Source organism: Odocoileus virginianus, chromosome 26 (assembly GCF_023699985.2).
Source record: "Odocoileus virginianus isolate 20LAN1187 ecotype Illinois chromosome 26, Ovbor_1.2, whole genome shotgun sequence".
In the NCBI taxonomy this organism is placed as follows: Eukaryota; Metazoa; Chordata; class Mammalia; order Artiodactyla; family Cervidae; genus Odocoileus; species Odocoileus virginianus.
In genome coordinates this window covers 7,436,271-7,457,805 of record NC_069699.1, presented here as the reverse complement: position 1 = coordinate 7,457,805, position 21,535 = coordinate 7,436,271, and the positions used below count along the sequence as shown (strand labels likewise).

Sequence of the window (21,535 nt, the reverse complement as noted above, 5' to 3'; positions counted from 1 at the left end):
CCGCTGCACAGCTTCCTGCAACATAAGGCATCCTTCATCCTAAGATAAAACTGTAGTCTATTGCTATGTTATAGACTACCCTGAGACATAGAAACTTAGAAAACACAATTTAACTGTATATTCTAATTCTGTGGATGATTCCTCTGACCCACAGAGGATCAGCTGAGGCCTCACACTGACATGCAGCTGAGCCGCAGGGCTGGTCTGCAAGAACCATGGCCACTCTTCCTCACTTCTGGCATTTTGATAAGAGAGGCTGAAAGGCTGATCCCAGCTGGAACCTGTCCTTCTTCATGTAGTCTCAGAGCCTGTCTGGGTAATCTCTCCAATAGGCTAGATGGATTTGTTACACAACAGCTCAGGGCTCTACGAGCAAATGTTTCAGGAAGGAGAAAGTAGAAAGTGACAGTAACTTGAGGCCTGGGCCTAGAAATTGTCATGGTGTCACTTCTGCCATATTCTATTACTTAAAGTAGTCACATATTCTGCTCAGATTCAAGGAGTAGGGACACAGAACTTACCCCCCCAAGGGACACGGGCAAAGAATCTGTGCCATCTTCAATTTGCCACAGATGACCTAAGGATGGCAAAGAGGAGCTGGAGGGGTCTGGGTACCTGACATAAAGTTTCTAAACCTGCCCAGTGTGGCTTACATGTGAGTTTATTTCATGTTACAGTGAAATAAATGTCCATTTTTAATTTCTGTTTTATGTGCAGAAGCTGATTCTGGGAACTTCAATAAGAATTTTTCAGAAACAGACCAAATTCATGGTGATCTCCTTAGTACTTGCAACCTTTGTCTTCCAAGGCTTCCGAAAGACTTCTATCATAATGTACCCTGTGATAGCAAAATTCCATTTTATCTTAGAATATCTCACCCGCAACTTCCTTCTAGTTGATATGTAAGAGTTAGCATCATTTTGGAATTCATCTGCTCTTCATGTTAAACATTCTTAGTGACAAACTACCAAGAGTCACTATGTTAATCTGAGAAAATGAAGTTTTCATGGATAATAAAATGAGTAAAATGAAAAGTAAAGATTTTGAAACAAGAAAAGGTGTAAAATCTGAGAAGTACATTTTTAAACGGCAGGAAATGTCTGCACTGGCAGCTTGTACTTCCCATCTTTCCTGATAATGTCCTGGCTGTTTGTTTACTTTTTTAATGTATTATAGGTTGTCATGGGTGATAGAGGATCTGAAATCAGTACAGTAATGAGAGATTGGGGTTTATTTGTTACTTTATTTTACTTATCATTGTTTTACTTGAGCACACTCTATTCCAAAGCAATCTTTTGCCACACTCACCATTCTTTTGCACATCCACACCCTTGCTCATTCAAATTCTTATGAATTCCCACTTTCATGAACATCCAGACTTCTCAAATTTTCCCAGTTACATTCTAAGACCTTCACAAAGTATTTTGAGTGCATCATGTAAACATTCTCATGTTTTTACACTTATGTTTATTCAATCCTTTACCAACTTACTCTCACAAATTCATGCTCTCACCTAATGACACATTCACTTTTATACTTGTCCATTATACACACACTTTTTGATGCATGTGTGATAAGATAAATGAACTTTCTTAAATTTCTCCAAGCCTAATTAACCTCTATACTCTCTATTTCAGATGAAAAGGTCATGTCATATGAAAGGGGAGGAGCCAGAGGCAGATGATTTGTGATGATACTAGAAAACTCAAGTTTTCTCTAAAGAGAACAACATGGAAATTCCTCAAAACACTAAAAGTAGAATCAGCATATGATCCAGCTATTCCACTTTGGGTTATACACTTGAAGAATGTAAAAGTGGCCCTTTGAAAAGATATATGCACTTGCTATGTTCATCACAGCATTATTTGCAATAGCCAAGATATGGAAACACCTAAGTGTCTATTGAAAGATGAATAGATAAAGAAGAAAAGAGCAATTAAAAAAAAAAAGGGACTTTGGTGGGGTCCAGTGGTTAGGAATTCACCTTGCAATGCAGAGGATGCAGGTTCAGTCCCTAAGATGGGAACGGAAATCCCACACGCCACAGAGTAACTACACCCATATGCTGTGACTAGCGAGCCCATACACCACAACTAGAGAGTCTGTAAACCACAGCAAAAGATCTGCATGATGCAAAAAACAACCTGCTTGTGGCAACTAAGACTAAACACAACCAAATAAATAAGTAGTTTTTTTAAATATAAAATCTTGGCATTTGCAACAACATGGATGGACCTTGAGGGTATTACACTAAGCGAAGTAAGTTAAATGGAAAAAGGAAAACACTGTGTGATTTCACTCATATGTGGAACCTAAAAAACAGAAACACAGATACAGAACACAGAGCAGTGATTACCAAAGGAGATGGGGGTGAGGGGAGGGGAAATAAGGCTAAAGTGGGTCAAGTCAATGGTGACCGCTGGAAACTAAACTTCAGTTGTGAGTACACTGTACTAAATACAGAAGTTGACATCTAATACTCTATAGTGTTATTAAACAATTAAAGGGCTTCCCTGGCGGCTCAGCTGGTAAAGAATCCGCCTACAACGTGGGAGCCCTGTGTTCAATCCCTGGTTGGGAAGAGCCCCTGGAGGAGGGCATGGCCACCCACCCCAGTACTCGTGCCGGGACAACCCCTACGGAGAGAGGAGGCTGGCGGGTTATAGTCCGTGGGGCTGGCAAGGAGTCGGACATGACTGAGCGACTAGCACACACAAACAAGTGAAACAATATTTTCTTCAAAATGAAAAGCAAACAAACAACTCATGCTTCCACACCTCTCACTTATATACATCCCCTTTAAGGCTGTGGTAGGAGCCTAAAACTTATGGTCTCATAAGTGTTCACAGGCTTTTCTAAAAATTTCTATATTAAGGTATTTTACTTGAAGTGGTTTAGATCACTGTCTATTATCATACTTTGCCACATGTTGGATATTGTTGGACTAAAACTGGACATTGTAGGGATTCATCAGAAAAAGTTTATTTGGAATTACATTATTTTAACTGTAAAATGGTAAGATAATGAGCATTCCAAGAAAAGGGAAAAACTGAGAAATGACAGATTCTCATCTGGATTTAGGAATGGTAGCTTCTTTTCTCATGTTTAGTTAATAAACAAAAGACGAGATTCAGACAAAAATGGATTATAAACAAAAAGGCACCAAAGCAATTATAAACATCTTCAAATAGAGAAGCCAATGTGACCCCCTAATGATTAGATCACATAAAAGTAGCAGTTCATTAAGAGGAAAAACTCCCTTTAAATGGAAGTAATAAACAGACTCTTTAATTGTTTGAGAATTCTCCTTAATGAAGAGGCATGAAACATGAAAAGACACCGAAAAACATTAAATTTCTTGCTGATTTGATGCAAATATTGAAATCAATGCAGATAACATAAAATTTTCACATGCCACTGAACTGAGGACATTGGTAACAAATTGGTTATGTGTGTATATTTCAAAACATATTTAATTCATTCCATCAGAAAACTGAAAATGCTCAGGATGCTTCCAACATATACATAAAAGAAGTTTGATAAAGTTTTTACAACATTTATAAAGCATGACATTATCCATTGTGTGCTATAAAGCAGAAGGAAAATTCCTTAAACTTCTTCATCTACTATATTGTTATTACTAATAACAATAGATTTTAAGCAATCATATGAGAGAAACACTGAATTACCTTTCTATTCTCTTTATAAATGATAGCACAAAAAACTCCTATATGAAGAGACAATCAAGGAATCAATACACAGCCAGAAATGCATGGAAAAGCGTTTCACAGATATAATAATTAATTAATAACAATACTATTTTGCACTTAAAATGTCTGTGTTACCTGTCACCTTTTAAAGCATATATTTGCTATGATATATTTTCTCATTCTAAATAAAGGTTTACTTTCATATATAATGCTTTATTCACAGTTTTGTATTCTCTCTCCTAAGGAGCCATCCCTCAAATCACATCAACTGGCACCGTTAAAGCTGAATTTTCCATGCACCTCAGTGTTTACCGCAGGACTATTCACAACAGCCAAGACATGGAAGCAACCTAGATGTCCATCAACAGATGAATGGAAAAAGAATATGTGCTACATATACACAATGGAATATTACTCAGCCATGAAAAATAAAACAATGCCTTTTGCAGCAACCTGGATGGACCTAGGAATTATCAAACTAAGTAAAGTAAGCCAGAAAAAGACAGATATATGAGATCACTTACATATGAAATCTAAAAAAAAAAACAAAACAGATACAAATGAACTTCTTTGCAAAACAGAAATGGACCCACAAATACAGGAAACAAACTATGGTTACCAAAGGGGAAAAGGTGGGGAGGAATAAATTATGAATTTGGGATTAACTTATACACACTATTATGTATAAAATAGATAATCAAGGACCTAGTGTATAGCAGAGGGAACTATACTCAGTATTTTGTGATAACCTATAACAGAAAAGAATCTGAAAGAGCATAAATTATATATATATATGTATTTATATATATACACACATATATGTATTTGTATGTATGTATTAACTGAATCACTTTGTTGTATACGTGAAACACAAAATTGTAAATCAACTATACTTCGGTCATAAAAAACTAAAAATTAATGTACAAAAGGGTGAATCTATCTCAGGGAGAGCCTGGTGTCAGCAACAGTAAGAACAAATGGACTCAAGTGTTACCAGGTGTCTAAGGACAATAAGAATGGGGAGCTCAGATGAGGGACACAAGAAGGAATTCAGAAGCACAGGAATGGTGTTTTTCAGTGCTATGTGAAGGACAACAAAGGAGATAACACTAAGGATATGATGATAAAGTTGAGTCTTAAGATATTAAGGCTTTTTAAAAAATACAATGAAATATTTAAGTTTTCTCATTCATACAGATCACCAAACTAAATGATGACTAGGTAAACCAAACATTGGCTATCTTTATCTTTGGACCCTGGAAAGAACCCATAGTCTTTTCCCCCAGCATCAGCAGATACCCCATGCCATTACATTAATCAATTCCCCCCGCACAGATGAAAACAACACAAGGACCATACCCTACAGATCCAAACTAAGCTCTACATTGCTAGTTCACTGAGCCCAGATGACTCATTATAAACTCTTCATTTAGATTAAGAATTTACTACACATTTAGGGACATCCAAGGAGTTTAAGGATAATTCATTAGCGAACCTGCTACTAGAATCTAAACATACTGCATTAAAATGAGATTATGAAAAAAAAAATACTGTCAATAGGCTAACAGAAGCCCCAAATTTCAAAACACATCTTGAAATTTCCCAAGGAAGGAAGGCAAAAATAATATACTTCTTCCACTGAAATCCTATTCAAAACAGTATTTAGTCACTCAAATTCTGTCCTTCCTTCTCAATTTTCTCTGACCCCCCTACCCCTACTCTGGTGTAGATACCCATGGGAAAATCCAAAATTAAAATATTGGAAAGACTGTACACACTCCTAATAGTGAGTATCTATTATAATAGCTTTTTACACCATGCCCCATTAGGTTTCAGATTTTTTTATACCAGTCTGGCATGACAGTGTAATTTCCTGTTAAACGCTATATTAGCAAGGATGAGTAATAATTCAACATGATGCTAATATAGCACAAGTTTAAATTGCTAATTCAATGAAGCCCTCATTTTGTTTTACATTGCTCTAATCACTGTAATTCTTGCAAGAAAATATTAGAATCACATAAAGATAAAAAGAAACATGGCAAGAGTTCCTACCGGTTTCTTGCTCTTGCCTAAATGTGTGTCTTCGGGAGGAAGTGGTTCTCTGGCTCCAGCATCGCCACTTATCAAAGGAGAAAGTCAGAAATATTCCAGAACATTTTTCAGAAAACTTTGCTCCAGGTATGAACAGTACTGACTCCTTTCTCTCTCCTCTGGTTCCTTTAATATGAGAATAATAAATTACTAAGTCTGTTCTCATACTGGTTACATGCCTAGCTCTAAGCATTTCTCCTCACATACAGCTTGTAATACATCAAACCCTTATTGTGTTCGACCACCATTGTCTTTTTTTTTTTTTTTACGTGCACCATTCAAAAAATATTTATTGAATTTGCTACAGTATTCCTTCTTATGTTTTGGGTTTTGGGCTGTGAGGCATGTGGGATCTTAGCTTCCTGACCAGGGATTGAACCTCTATCCCCTGTATTGGAGGGCAAAGTCTTAACCAGTGGACCATCAGGGAAGCCCATTCTTCCACCATTTTAACCATGACACACACAGATAGATACACTTTAACCTTGTCACTCATCTACTCAAAAAACGTGGAAGTTTCTCATTGCTTAGAGTCATTTTCTGCCTTTTAAGGGACTATAAAGTTTCATATGATTACATATATAAATAGCTAATATATACATATATGAATTTATAAATGAAAAAGTAAAAGTGTGCACATAAATTTTAAACAGCTGCTGCTTAATCCAAGTAACTGTGCAACTTTTGCGAAATCATCTTCCCTCCTGGGTTTCAGTGTTTGCATGTGGGAATCAGGATACCAAGACCTTCCTACTTGGTAGTAGATAGCATGTGTTGGGTAAAAGGATGTTTGTAATGTGCTCCTCACAGTGAGTGGTGGCCAAGTGGAACCTACTCCATAAATCTGGTTCAATGAAGAACTAAAATGCTTCCTATCTTGGATGAATTAACTAAAATGAAACAGGTAGGGCAAATTGAGTCCAGTATCCTAAGGCTGTTGATATGTGATGAAACACTGCCATTCACAGAATTTGTTACAGTTTACATGTTTACCATGTATAAGGGAAAATGCCCTTTCCCCCAAATTTTTGCCTCAGTGAGTATTATAATTTTAACTGTTTTTCACTAAAAAATTATACATTTTCAACTTGTATTAACTTTGATCATTTTTGGAGTTTTAATAAAGTTGACAATTTTTCTTGTAAGTGCTATTGACATTGGCCCTGTGAATCTTCTGAAATTTAGTTTTCTCAAATGTGTTATTGATAAATTCAGCTTTATTTTATGATTCATAAGCATTATTAGATATTAAGACATTGCTAACTTTCTATTATATGTGTTTAAATTGACTTTATTATTTTTTTTCAACTTGCATTTGGTTTTGATGATGGTTTCATTTTGGCCAGGAAGATGATTTTTATCATATATATTTCGATGGAGCTATATACTTTTACATCTTCTGAGTTTCTAACCATGATCAAAGGGGTGAGGCTTGTACAATTTGAAGATTAAGAATGTTTAACAATCACTGATTATTTCATATTTATTCAATTAAAAATTTGGAGCCATCTGTATCTGATTTTAGTCAAAGTATCTCACTTCATAATCTTCCACTAAAGTGCTAGATTCTTGTCCCAAAATTATGAACTGAATAAATTTCCTTTCCATAGTGATTTTGAAGTGCATATTCTAAGTTCCTGCATATTTATTTTTAGACTTTCTAGTTCAATTCATTACTCTGCTTTAATTGTATTTAATACCACTACCACTAAATTGTGTTTAACACCACTGTTTAAATATGTTATACAACTAGATTTATTCCATTACTCCTGTTTTATAGGATTTTATATCCTTTTGGATAATCTTTAGTAGTGTTTTTCAGTCTCTTCTTTCAATGTTTCCTCTCATCCTGTTGTTATCATAATTATAGAAACAACAATATCATAGATGTTTTTACTTTATGAAAAAAACTGACAAGTTTATAACATTCTTCTTCATCCAAAATAAAGTTTTAATTTTCTCATTGTTTCTTTAATTTTTAAAACACATTAAAGTTATTTTTATATGAGTCTTGCACATTTCTTTTTAATACTTTTATTGGAGGACATATTTTGATGTTAGGTCAAAGGGATTCTTTCATTTGATGATATGTTTATAGTGACTCATAGACAGGAAATTAATTTTTTAAACTGTAATATTTTTAGATTGTCATTGAATTATCATTATTATTTCAACTATTTTATCAGTTCACACCTCTATAAAATATCACCATTTTCAACTACATTTTGTGAAATTCATAATTATTCTCAAACATGATGATATTTGGATCTTTCATTATACTTATTTGCTTATCAGGCATTTCCAATGTGAAAACATAAGTTCTACATTTATTTTCCCAATTCAAGTGTGCTTTGCACTTATTTATGGTATTTTTGATGTATCAAGTACTCAATTTTTACATTGTCAAATCTTCATTTTTTTCTATTTGTTTTATGGTGAAAGGGGCCTCTTAAACATGATAATGTGACATTTTTTCTCCCAGTTTTTCAAACAGTTAAATGATTATACCAAGAAAATTTATCTTAAGCTCACTGATTTGCAAAATCATGCTTCCTATACATTAATTTATCTTATACTGATTTCAATATGCTATATACTGATTTAAAGATATGGGACCAGATTCATGCCATGTTTTATTCGTATTTTCTAAAAGCTATTAAAATAAATTAACTCATCACCATTTTTGCTGGAAAGCAAAAAGTAGACTTCTGTTTCAGAAATTGTGCAAAATTCCTAAAAGATAGAAAGGAGATAGAATTTGATTACTACATCCAAGTGTTTGCTTTCTACTTAAAGACATAGGTATTGGTAGTAGGAGGTTCTTTGCAGGATTTTTAGTTTGGGTTCCCTTAGAAGTGAGTTAATCACTTGCATAGTCTCCCTCTTGCCTCGTGGGTACTGAGAGTAGAGTTAAGATGTCTTTTGAAGAAAGATCAGTAAGTGGGAGCATTTGGGTCAGTTTCCCAGTGCTGGATAAACTGGATGCACATGCATGCAAATAAGATCTGTCAAAGGATTTCCAGGTATCAGCATAACTTTCCCTTTTCCAATACCATGGAAGACTGATCACCAGCAAGACCTACTGCTCTCCAATGGCTGACTGCATGAGCAGCAATTGTTAGCACTGACTGGCAATTCAAAGTACACATGAGTGCTCAAACAAGAATCAACACATGTTCAAGAAGAGTCATTCCATGAAAAGAAGTGATAAGAAACATAATGACATACAACATTTACAGTTAAGACCACAAAATTGAGGTGACAAGGAGAAAAGGACGCCTGAATACGTATGGGGATTGATGATAATGCTAGATTATCCAGATTTTTTATAGTAGGATATGAAAGATAAATATTTGATACTTTACTATATAACATTAACTATAAAGAAGTTATTTAAAATATATGATATACTTAGTTAAGCAACAGATTAGTAATTAAAAACCTGAACTTAGATATTACCCTAAAAACCCAGCAACAAATGAAAATATGAGATATGTAATTATAAAAGTGTTAGAAGACAGGAAATACTGGTTCAGTAGTTTCAATATTCATTTTAATATAAGGTTTTAAAGAATCTGCTTTTAAAAGACTAGAGACGAGAAAAAATTAAAAGGTGTAACTCTCATTACTGATAATATAGCAGGTTAAATTACACCAACATTTCATATAGTTGTATGGGAGAAACCAACACAACATTGTAAAGAAATTATTCTCCAATTAAAAATAAAAACACAGCAAAAGAATAAAACAGAATTAAAAGAATAGAGTACAAGTATCAACAAGTCAGCAAGAGGGGAGGCTGAAATTAAATGAGTGATTATTAATGGTTACAAAGCTTCTTTTTAAGGGGCAGGACATGAAATTTCTTAAAAACAGGTTAAATTTGCAAAACTTGGTAAATACACTGAAAGTCACTGAACTACACACTTTAAATTAGCAAACTGTAAGGCATATGAATTATATTTCAATGAAGCTTTTTATATAATAAAACAAAAAAGAAAGTCAACAGAATTATATGCAGGGAGACCAAGAAAACATGGGTAAAGGACAGTCATGATAGACAGCTGAGACGGAATAACTCCAAATGAATTCCTAAAGAAAAAAGAAATAAATTGTGACCAAAGCAGCATTTTAAGAGAAAAGGCAAAGAACTTTCCAAAATAGATGAAAATACCAAAAGAAAGATTTTATAAGGGCAACAAATCCCAAATAAGATGAAATAAAAGAAAAATCATAACTAAAGCCATGGTAATTTAACTGCGACTAGGACAGGGAAGCCTGGCATGCTACAGTCCATGGGGTCACAAGAGTCACACACGACTGAGTGACTGAACTGAACTAAACTGAGCAATGACAAAGACAAAGTTTTGGAAGAAGTTGGAGAGAAAAATACAGCTTATTTTTTCCTCTCGTTTTATTGAGATATAACTAATATACAGCACTGTGTAAGTTTATGGTGTGTAGCATAGTGAAGCTGAACCCTCCTGTGCCCTCACCTCTGGCAACAACCTATTCATTCTCTATATCTATGACTGCTTTTGTTTTGTTAATTCGTTTAGATTTTTTCAGATTACAAATATAAGTGAAATCATATATTTTTCCTTCTGTATCTGACATCTCACTTAGCATAGTAGCCTCAAGGTCCGCCCATGTTGTCAAAAATGACAAGATTTAATTTTTTATGGCTGAGTAATACTCCATAAGAGGAGGTCTTTTTCCAACTGTATATTATTTTTTCTTTTTTTTTAAGTTAATTAATTGGAAGATAATTACTTTACAATATTGTGATGGTTTTTCCCATACATCATCATGGATCAGCCACAGGTATACATGTGTTACCCCCATCCTGAACCCCCCTCCAACCTCCCTCCCTCCCCTATCCCTCGAGGTTACCCCAGGGCATGGGCCTTGGGTGCCCTGCTTCATGCATTGAACTTGCATTGGTCATCTATTTTACATACGGTAATGCACATGTTTCAATGACATTCTCTCAAATCATCCCACCCTCACCTTCTCCCAGTGAGTCCAAAAGTCTGTTCTTTATGTCTGTGTCTCTTTTGCTGCCCTGCCTGCTTACTGTATATCCTTGCCTCTTGCCTCTTTTTGTCATAGTTGAATTGACCATATGAGCATGAGTTCACTTCTGAGCTCTCTATTCTGTATCATTGCTTTATGTGTTTATTTTGTGCTAGTACCATTCTGTTTTGATGACTGTAGCTTTGTAGTATAGTTTGAAATCAGGGACAGGCTTCCCAGGTGGCACAGTTGTAAAGAATCTGCCTGCCAATGCCAGAGGTGCAGGAGACATGGGTTCCATCCCTAGGACAGGATGATCCCCTGGAAAAGGAAATGGCAACACAATGCAGTACTCTTGCCTTGAAAATTCCACGGGCAGAGGAGCCTGGTGTGCTAAAGTCCATGGGGTCACACAGTCAGACTCAACTGAGCACACACACGTCACATGTTTTGAAATCAGAAAACCTGATACCTCCAGTTTTGCTCTTTCTCAAGACTCTTGAAATACTGATTCTAGTTCCTCTGAAAAATTTCATTGCTATTTTGACAGGGGCTTGTACTGAATCTGTAGACTGCCTTTGGAACTACAGCATTGGGTAATATTTAACAAGGGCTTTCTAGGTGGCTCGGCAGTAAAGAATCCACCTGCCAGTGCAGGAAATGCAGATTCAATCCCTGAGTAGGGAAGATCTCTTGGAGAAGGAAATAGCAACCTACTCCAGTATTTTTGCCTGAAAATCCGTTGGAGAGAGAGGCCTCATGGGCTACAGTCCATGGGACAGCAAGAGAGGACACAACTTGAGACTAAACAACAGCAACAACATTTAACAGTATTTTTCTAAGCCATGAACACAGTATATCTTTCCCTCTGTGTTATTTTCAATTTCTTTAATCAATGTCTTGTAATTTTCTGACTGAGGTCTTTCACTTCCTTAGGTAGATTTATTCCTAGGTTTGATGCAATTGTAAATAAGACTGTTTTCTTAATCTTTCTGATAGTTCTTTTTTAGTGTCTATAAATGCAACACATTTCTATATATTAATTTCATATATTGCAACTTTATTGAAGTATATTATTTTGAAGTCATGACATTCAACTTTTATTATTTTAACTGCTTAATATTAAATCATTTAATTGTTAAGAAAACCTAGGTAGAAAAATCCTAAATAGTTTTACCCAGTGTCTCAGAGTTCAGTTCAGCTCAGCTATGTCCAACTCTTTGCGATCCCATGGGCTGCAGCACACCAGGCTTCCCTGTCCATCACCAACTCCCAGAGCTTGCTCAAGTTCATGTCCATCAAGTCAGTGATGCCATGCAACCATCTCATTCTCGGTTGTCCCCTTCTCCTCCTGCCTTCAATCTTTCCCAGAATCAGGGTCCTTTACAGTGAGTCAGTTCTTTGCATCAGGTGGCCAAAGTATTGGAGCTTCAGCTTCGGCATCAGTCCTTTCAATGAATATTCAGGTCTGATTTCCTTTAGGATTCACTGGGTGGATCTCCTAGGTGTCCAAGGGACTCTCAAGAGTCTTCTCCAACACCACAGCTCAAAAGAATAGGTTCTTTGGCACTCAGCTTTCTTTATGGTCCTACTCTCACATCCATACATGGCTACTGGAAAAACCATAGCTTTAACTCAATGAACCTTTGTTGGCAAAGTAATGTCTCTGCTTCTTAATATGCTGTCTAGGTTTGTCTAAGAGCAAGCATCTTTTAATTTCATGTCTGCAGTCACTATCAGAAGTGATTTTTGAGCCCAAGATAATAGTCTCTCACTGTTTCCATTGTTTTCCCATTTATTTACCATGAAGTGATGGGACCAGATGCCATGATTTTCAATTAATGTTGAGTTTTGAGGCAGCTTTTTCACTCTCCTCTTTCACTTTCATCAAGAGGCTCTTTAGTTCTTCTTCACTTTCTGCCATAAGGGTGGTGTCATCTTCATATCTGAGGTTATTGATATTTCTCCCAGCAATCTTGATTCCAGCTTGTGCTTCATCCAGCCTGGCATTTCACAAAATGTACTCCGCATATAAGTTAAACAAGCAGGGTGACAATATACAGACTTGACGTACAACTTTCCCAATTTTGAGCCAGTCTGCTGTTGGTTCTAACTGTTGTTTCTTGACCTGAATCAGATTTCTCAGGAGGCAGGTAAAGTGAAAGTGAATGTGTTAGTCACTCAGTCGTGTCCAACTCTTTGTGACCCAATGAATGGTAGCCCACCAGGCTCCTCTGTCCATGGGATTCTCCAAGCAAGAATACTGGAGTGAGTTGGCATGCCTTTCTCCAAGGGATCTCCTTGACCAAGAGTTCAACCCCAGGTCTGCCACACTGCAGGCCGAATTTTTACTGTTTGAGCTATTCAGGAAGCCTGGTATTCATATCTCTTGAAGAATTTTCCACAGTTTGCTGTGATCCACGTAGTCAAAGGCTTTAGTATAGTCAATGAGGCAGAAGTAGATGTTTTTCTGATATTCTTTCACTTTTTCTATGATCCAACAGATGTTGGCAAGTTGATCTCTGGTTCCTCTGTCTTTTCTAAATCCAGCATGAACACCTGGAGGTTCTCAGTTCACGTACTGTTGAAGCCTAGCTGGAGAATTTTCAACGTTACTTTGCCAGCGTGTGAAATGGGTGCAACTGTGCAGTAGTTTTAACATCTTTGGCCTTGACTTTCTTTGGGATTGGAATGAAAACTGACCTTTTCCAGTCCTGTGGACACTGCTGAGTTTTCCGTATTTGCTGGCATATTGAGTGCAGCACTTAAACAGCAACATGTTTTAGGACTTGAAATAGCTCAGGTGGAATTCCATCACCTCCACTAGCTTTGTTCATAGTGATGCATCCTAAGGCCCACTTGACTTCACACCTCAGGAGGTCTGGCCCTAGGTGAGTGATCACACCATCGTGGTTATTAGGGTCATTAAGATAATTTTTGTAAAGTTCTTCTGTGTTTTCTTGCCACCTTTTCTTAATATCTTTTGCTTCTGTTAGGTCCATACCATTTCTGTCCTTTATTGTGCCCATCTTTCCATGAAATGATCCCTTGGTAGCTCTAATTTTCTTGATGAGAACTCTAGTCTTTCCTATTCTACAGTTTTCCTTTATTTCTTTGCATTGATCACTTAGGAAGGCTTAGAATTTCTCACTGTCATGAGATTTTTAAGGCACCGTTCAGAATTATTTATAACCAATTATATTTTAACATAATTTATAGCCTAAAATTTTGAAGAAGAAAAAGTGAAACAAAAATTCAAAATATATGATGATTTATTCACACCCTAAGTGTTGAAGAGTACTGATTATAATGGTAGCTATTTTCCTATTCTTCCATGAGAAATGGGATATTTTCGAGTATGGGCCCAGTTATCCTTTCCATGCCCTTTACTTGAAAATTGAATGCTCATGGTGGCAGTAGGAATTTTCTGGGGGAAATTATTTATCTGACTTATCTCTGCTTAATTTCTTTTAGTTGTAAAAGGAAAGAGGAGTTCACCAGTGTATTAGAGGTACAAGTATAGAAATAAGGCAGAAGTAGAAATTAGTTAAATATTGAGGTTCCAATAGTTACACTTATTCTTTACACAGCACCCTTATCTATTTAGCACATCATTCCTGTGTGAGGGATCGTTACATTATTCCAAACCTAAATATATCAAAATCTATTATTTATTAAAACAGTGTCAAATGTAGATTAGTCTTTTATCTTATGTAACTTTCTGCTGGGCTTTGGATGTGGAATAGAATGATTTCACATGGACATGTTTTCTCAGGCTAATATACACAGATACTTCTGCTAGTGCACCCTTCTCCAATTTTCATCTCTATTTTTTCAGTATTCAGAACTTCAGTATTTCAGAATATTCTATTCTTTACTCATCCCAGTAAACCATAGTTAAAGGAACAACAGACAGTTAATAGAATCTGCTGTTTCTTTTTTATTTTCTTTTCTGAGTGCATTTTATTTTATTAAATTAATTTATTTTAATTGGAGGCTAATTACTTCACAATATTGTGGTGGTTTTTACCATACATTGACCTGAATCAGCCATGGGTGCACACGTGTCCCCATCCTGAACCCCCTCCCGCCTCCCTCCCCATCCCATCCCTATGGGTCGTCCCAGTGCGCTGGCTTTGAGTGCCCTGTTTCATGCATCGAACTTGGGCTGGTGATCTATTTCACGTATGATAATATACATGTTTCATAGCTATTCTCTCAAATCATCCCACCCTCGCCTTCTCCCACAGAGTCCGAAAGTCTGTTCTTTACATCTGTGTCTCTTTTGCTGTCTCGCATATAGGGTCATCGTTACCATCTTTCTAAATTCCATATATATGCGTTAATGCATTGTATTGGTGTTTTTCTTTCTGACTTACTTCACTCTGTGAATCTGCTGTTTCTATGAGGATACTAAGCAATGGGCTTTATTTGACAATTACTGGAAACACAAACACAAAAGAGTGATCTAGATAATTTCCCAAGTTGAAAAAAAAAACAAAAATAAAAAAGGAAAATGGACAAATTATCACTCATCACAATTCTCTACAACATACTAACTTTTTAGCCTAATGTTTATTCTACTTGGCCCAACCTCCACGGTGACAAAATTGTCTTCTCTATGCTTTTAAATTATCTGGATCATCAGTAGCTAATAATAATGGCAGGTATGATCATTATAGCATATATCAAGGCTGATTAAGTTTTTGGCAAATTTTTATTTTTCTTAATGATAAAGCCTTTCAAATATCATTTAAAAGAGAAACAGTTTCAATAATATCATGGATGTGGAAATATAACAGTGTATTATATACTCATCAATAACTAGTTTCAAATTACATAAAGTTCAGTCATAGAAAATCTTCTTCCACATGGATTTTAGTCTCCTAAAACTTGGTACAGTGTATTTGTTAACTCTATCTCTGCTTTGAAGACATCTAACAAGTGTTTTAATGCACTTGATTTAAAACTGTCAAATGAGAAAAATGAAACTCTCAAAATGACATTAAATAGTATTTTGGCTATAGCTTAAGGCAGTAAAAGTTAGCAATCACCTACCAAAGACAAAAATACCATTAAAATAAAGAAGACACTTCAATAGTTTTTACATCAAAGTTGCCTGGCTATTTAAGTCTCCCAATCTTTTTGGACTAATAAGCCTTTTTTTTTTTTTTTTTTCAACAGAAAGATATTTCTTCAGACAGCCAGGGGAAAACATGTCTGTGTTTTTCACTGTATGTAGAAGTTCCCAGCTGCTATAGATCTCAGATGTAACCAAGATGGAACAGCTTCCTATTGATCTAGTTTTTTTCTTTGGAGGGGGATGGGCATCAGCTAACTTCTTACAAAGAGGAAAAGGAGAAAGTTATGGGGGTGGAAGGAGAGGGAGAGAAACTCTCGATTTTAACTTATTTCAGTGCTTCAAGGCCCTGATTATCTTCTATAAAAGTGGTTCCTTCTTGCTAGAATGCTTTCTGTTTTGCTTTCTACCTGGAGAACTCCTCAGTCCAGATTTCAACTGAAATATTACTCAGAGATGACTGTCTCTGATTCTCAGCATAATTCCCACTTCCACCTCAAATTAATCAATTATTCCTCTTAATACTGTTATAATACTTTATATGTTTACAGTTATATATATATATGATGATCTATTTTGCTATGTGCCTTCTACACTTAAATAACTGGTGTGTTCCCAGGATGGAACACAATCCTTTGCACACAGGTAACAAAGAGGTGTTCTTTCTTTCCTCAAATACTTTTGGGCACTTACTATGAGCAAAGCCTCATGGCTGTGCTGAGCCCTCCAAGGACATAAAAATACATAATGCCACATTCTTGCCTTTAAGGATTATACGATTTAGAGGGTTCAATTACATAAACCTTCCTAAAACAAAGCAAAAATTGAAGTTGCTAAAGAGGGAAAGATCAAGAACTTAAAGTGAAATGAAAGCTAGGATACTTTCTTTGAAGGATTTCAAGGACACTGATTCGCTAACTGCTCTTTGTCCTTAGGGTAAGCAAGTAGTTCTCTTGGAAAAAGGCAAGTAATGAGTCCTCAGCAGACACATCTCTGTATCTGAGCAACTTCTTCTCCCACAGGCTTCCCATACATCCAAACTATTTTTCTTATCTCCTTACATAGGTCCCCTTTTTTTCTCTCTCTTTTTTTTTTGTAGAGCTGAAGTTCAAGCATGCTTAGTAGCAAATGTGGAAGTATTATAGAGAAATCTATGTGGCAATTAGAAGACGCTAATCTTCATAGTGACAGACAACATAGGAGGCAGTGTCAGCTTCCGCTGTCTGAATTGGTTTCTTTCATGATTAAAACTACCAAATGGTAGTGTGCAACTACCAAACTAAGTTCTACACTGCAAACCTCCAAGGCATGCTTGTCACTATTTCCTCTAATTATCGATTTCTTTGTGAAACACTTGCAACATTTAAAAAGTAAGAATGTTTAATATGGACATAGAAACATGTCTAAACACAAGTTCTGCTTGAGAACCATAGTGTAGGAATGACAGATGCATAAACAACTAGATAAAATTGCATGTTTAACGATACAGGGTTAATTTTCAAAATATAAGCCCCATATACTTTTTGCTAGATTTACAACTAAGCATTTCATTATTTGAGCTATAATAAGTTATACTGTATCTTTTATTCCCATTTCTACATGTTCATTGCTAATATACAGAAATACAGTTGAGTTTTATGTGTTGATCTTATATTCTATTTCCTTGCTGAAATAAACTATTGATTCTAAAACTTTTGAGATTTCTGAGAATTCTATGAAGATTATCATGTTGTCTACAGAGAAATTTTTATTTCTTCCTTTCTTTGATCTTTGCATTTTATTTCCTTTTCTTGTCTTATTTTAAATTGAAGCATAGTTGATTTATAATGTTACATTAGTTTTAGATGTACAGCAGAGTGACTCAGTACCTTACAGCTTAAGCTTCTTTAAAAGTTATTATAAAATAATGGCTATAATTCCCTGGGCTACACAATATATCCTTGTTGCTTATCTATTTTATATACAAAAGTTTGTATCTCTTAATATCATACCTTTTACATGCCTCTCTCCTCTTCCCTCTCCCCACAAGGTAATCTCCAGCTTGATTTCTGTAACTGTGAGTCTGTTCCTGTTTTGTTATACAGACTCATTTGTATTATTTTTTTAGATTCCACATATAAGTGATGTCATACAGTATTTGTCTCTGTCTGACTATTTCACTAAACATACTACTCTCTAGGTCCAGAAGTCACTCTACATGTAAAACTGAACAATTAAGTAAATGGACAATCCCCTGGAGGAGGAAATGGCAACCCACTTCAGTGTTTTTGCCTCAAGAATTCCATGGACACAGGAGCCTGGCCGGCTTCAGGCTGTGGGGTTGCAAAGAGTCAGACACAACTGAGAAACTAAGCCCGCACACACACACAACTAAATGGATGGTGGAGAGTGGGAGCTGGGTTTCCCATCACTGGAGTAGTAGTTCATATTTGAAACCCGGAGGTTTCGTATGTAATGGTTTAAAGACATCAGTTAGAACTTAAGTTTAGTTTAATATAGCTATAGTTAAACATAGAAATATTTATAAGTATTTGTATATACAAAGGTTGGCATAAGCACATATGTTTCTTTGCTCTGCCACCTACTTGGGAGAGTCTAAAAGGAACGGCACTGAAGCCACCACTGCAAGAGCTCCCAGTGGGCAAACCTCAAAGGATGCAAGAAACAAAGGAGCACTGGATTATAAGCCAAACTTTTAAGTCAGGATTCATATTCATATAAATAAATGATTGAATAAATAAATTGATAAAAGACACAAATCTTTCCTGCAGATGAACTCAAAATAATACACATGGATATACTGCTTCAAGCAGGCAACTGTGTCTCCACTCTCTATGTCTGAGTTTTGCATACAGAAATTTCCCCAAATGAGAGTATGGGAATGGAGTAATAGAGAGTGATCTTACAGTAGAGATACCAAACACATCTCAGCCAAATGATCAACGTCAAAACCACCAGCAACAAATCATGTAAGCAGTAGGTATTCTTGTGATGACATTTTACCTCTATGGTCTTCCTGTCAAACAGAGAAGGCAATGGCACCCCACTCTAGTACTCTTGCCTGGAAAACCCCATGGGCGGAGGATCCTGGTGGGCTGCACTCCATGGGGTCACTAAGAGTTGGACAGGACAGAGCGACTTCACTTTCATGCATTGGAGAAGGAAATGGCAACCCACTCCAGTGTTCTTGCCTGGAGAATCCCAGGGACTGGGGAGCCTGGTGGGCTGCCGTCTATGGGGTTGCACAGAGTCGGACACGACTGAAGCGACTTAGCAGCAGCAGCTTCCTCTCAAAAACACAGCACTGGTGGATGTCTGAGAAAAACATGAGACAGACTCCAATAGAGGGGCATCCTACAAAACACTTCTCCAGAATTTCTCAAAACTGTCAAAGTCATCACAGGAAGTCTGAAAAAGTGTCACAGTGAAGAGGTGCCCCAAAAGACACAGAATCCAAATGTAATATGATATCCTAGAAAGGATACTAGAAAAGACGGAGACATCAGGTGAACAATAGGAATATCAGGGACTTTCCTGGTGGTCCAGTGGTTAAGAATCTGCCTTCCAATGCAGGGGATGTAAGTTTGATCCCTAGTTGGGGAGATAAGATCCCACATGCCATGGGCCCCAAGTATTACACTAGAGAGCCCTCTTGCCACAACTAACAAGTCTGCACACTCCAGGACCACAGCACAAGAATCTCTTATACCACAACTAGCGAAAACCCATGCACCACAGCAAAGACCCAGCCCAGACAAAAATAAAAAACTTAAAAATGAAGAATAAGAACATCAGATTAAAATATGGATTTTAGTTAATAATAGTGCAGCAGTAATGGTTAATCTATTGTGGCAAATGTACCCTACTAATATCAGATGGCACTATCAGGGGAACCTAGGTGTGGGGGTATTGATATTCCCTATACTACATTCAATTTTTCTATAAGTCAAAGAGTACTATAAAACAGAGAATCCTCTTTAAAAAAACTACTTATCAGAGAATCCTAATACGTACATCACCTTTCCTGTGGACCACATTTGTCAGAACTCTCCACCATGATCGGTCAGTCTTGGGTGGCCTTACACAGCATGGCTCATAGTTTCATTGAGCTAGACAAGGCTGTGGTCCATGTAATCAGTTTGATTAGTTTTCTGCGATTATGGGTTGCCAAGGAATGCACTCATCATACCAAACACCCTCTTCCAACAATACAAGAGAAGACTCTACACATGAATTTCAACAGATGGTCAATACCAAAATCAGACTGATTATATTCATTGAAGCCAAAGATGGAGAAGCTCTATACAATCAGCAAAAATAAGACCGGAAGTTGACTATGGCTCAGATCATGAGCTCCTTATTGCCAAATTCAGACTTAAATTGAAGAAAGTTGGGAAAACCAACAGACCGTTTAGGTATGACCTAAATCAAATCCCTTACAATTATACAGTGGAAGTGAAAAATAGATTCAAGGGATTAGATCTAACAGACAGAGTGCCTGAAGAACTATGGACAGAGGTTCATGACATTGTATAAGAAGCAGTGATCAAGACCATCCCCAAGAAAAAGAAAGGCAAAATGGTTGTCTGAAGAGGTCTTACAAATAGCTGAGGAAAGAAGAGAAGCTAAAGGCAAAGGAGAAAATGTACCCATTTGAATGCAGAGCTCCAAAGAATAGCAAGGAGAGATAAAAGAAAGCCTTCCTCGGCGATCAATGCAAAGAAATAGAGGAAACAACAGAATGGGAAAGACTAGAGATCTCTTCAAGAAAATCAGAGATACCAAGGAAACATTTCATGCAAAGATGAGCACAATAAAGGACAGAAATGGTATGGACCTAACAGAAGCAGAAGATATTAAGAAGAGATAGCAAGAATACGATAGCGAGAGGGAGGTGGAAGGGGGGACCGGGATGGGGAATACATGTAAATCCATGGCTAATTCATTTCAATGTATGACAAAAACTACTGTAATGATGTAAAGTAATTAGCCTCCAACTAATAAAAATAAATGGAAAAAAAAAAGAATATGATAGCAAAAATACACAGAAAAACTATACAAAAACAATCTTCATGACCCAGATAACCACGATGGTGTAATCACTCACCTAAAACCAGACATCCTGAAATGAGAAGTGGGCCTTAGGAAGAATCACTATGAACAAAGCTAGTAGGGGTGATGGAATTCCAGTTGAGCTACTTCAAGTCCTAAAAGATGATGCTGTGAAAGTGCCGCACTCAATATGCCAGCAAATGTGGGAAACTCAGCTGTGTCCACAGGAATGGAAAAGGTCAGTTTTCATTCCAATCCCAAAGAAAGGCAATGCCAAAGAATGTTCAAACTACCGCACAATTGCACTCATCTCACACACTAGCAAAGTAATGCTCAAAATTCTCCAAGCCAGGCTTCAACAGTACGTGAACCGTGAACTTTCAGATGTTCAAGCTGAATTTAGAAAAGGCAGAGGAATCAGGGATCAAATTACCAACACCCGCTAGATCATCGGATCCAGGTGTTCCAGAAAAATATCTACTTCTGCTTTACTGAGTACGCCAAAGCCATTGACTGTGTGGATCACGAACTGTGGAAAATTCTTCAAGAGATGGGAATACCAGACCACCTTACCTGCCTCCTG

General features: G+C 36.6%; 1 long non-coding RNA gene across 2 annotated transcripts in view; it reads right to left on the bottom strand.

Annotated features, from left to right (window-relative positions):
* LOC110136113 (uncharacterized) overlaps nt 1-21,535 on the bottom strand; it is a 382,942-nt gene that overhangs the window by 265,717 nt on the left and 95,690 nt on the right. For both annotated transcript variants that reach the window (XR_011483775.1, XR_011483776.1), the window contains one exon: nt 5,766-5,930. This is a non-coding gene — a long non-coding RNA (uncharacterized lncRNA). The remainder of the gene's footprint in view (nt 1-5,765; nt 5,931-21,535) is intronic.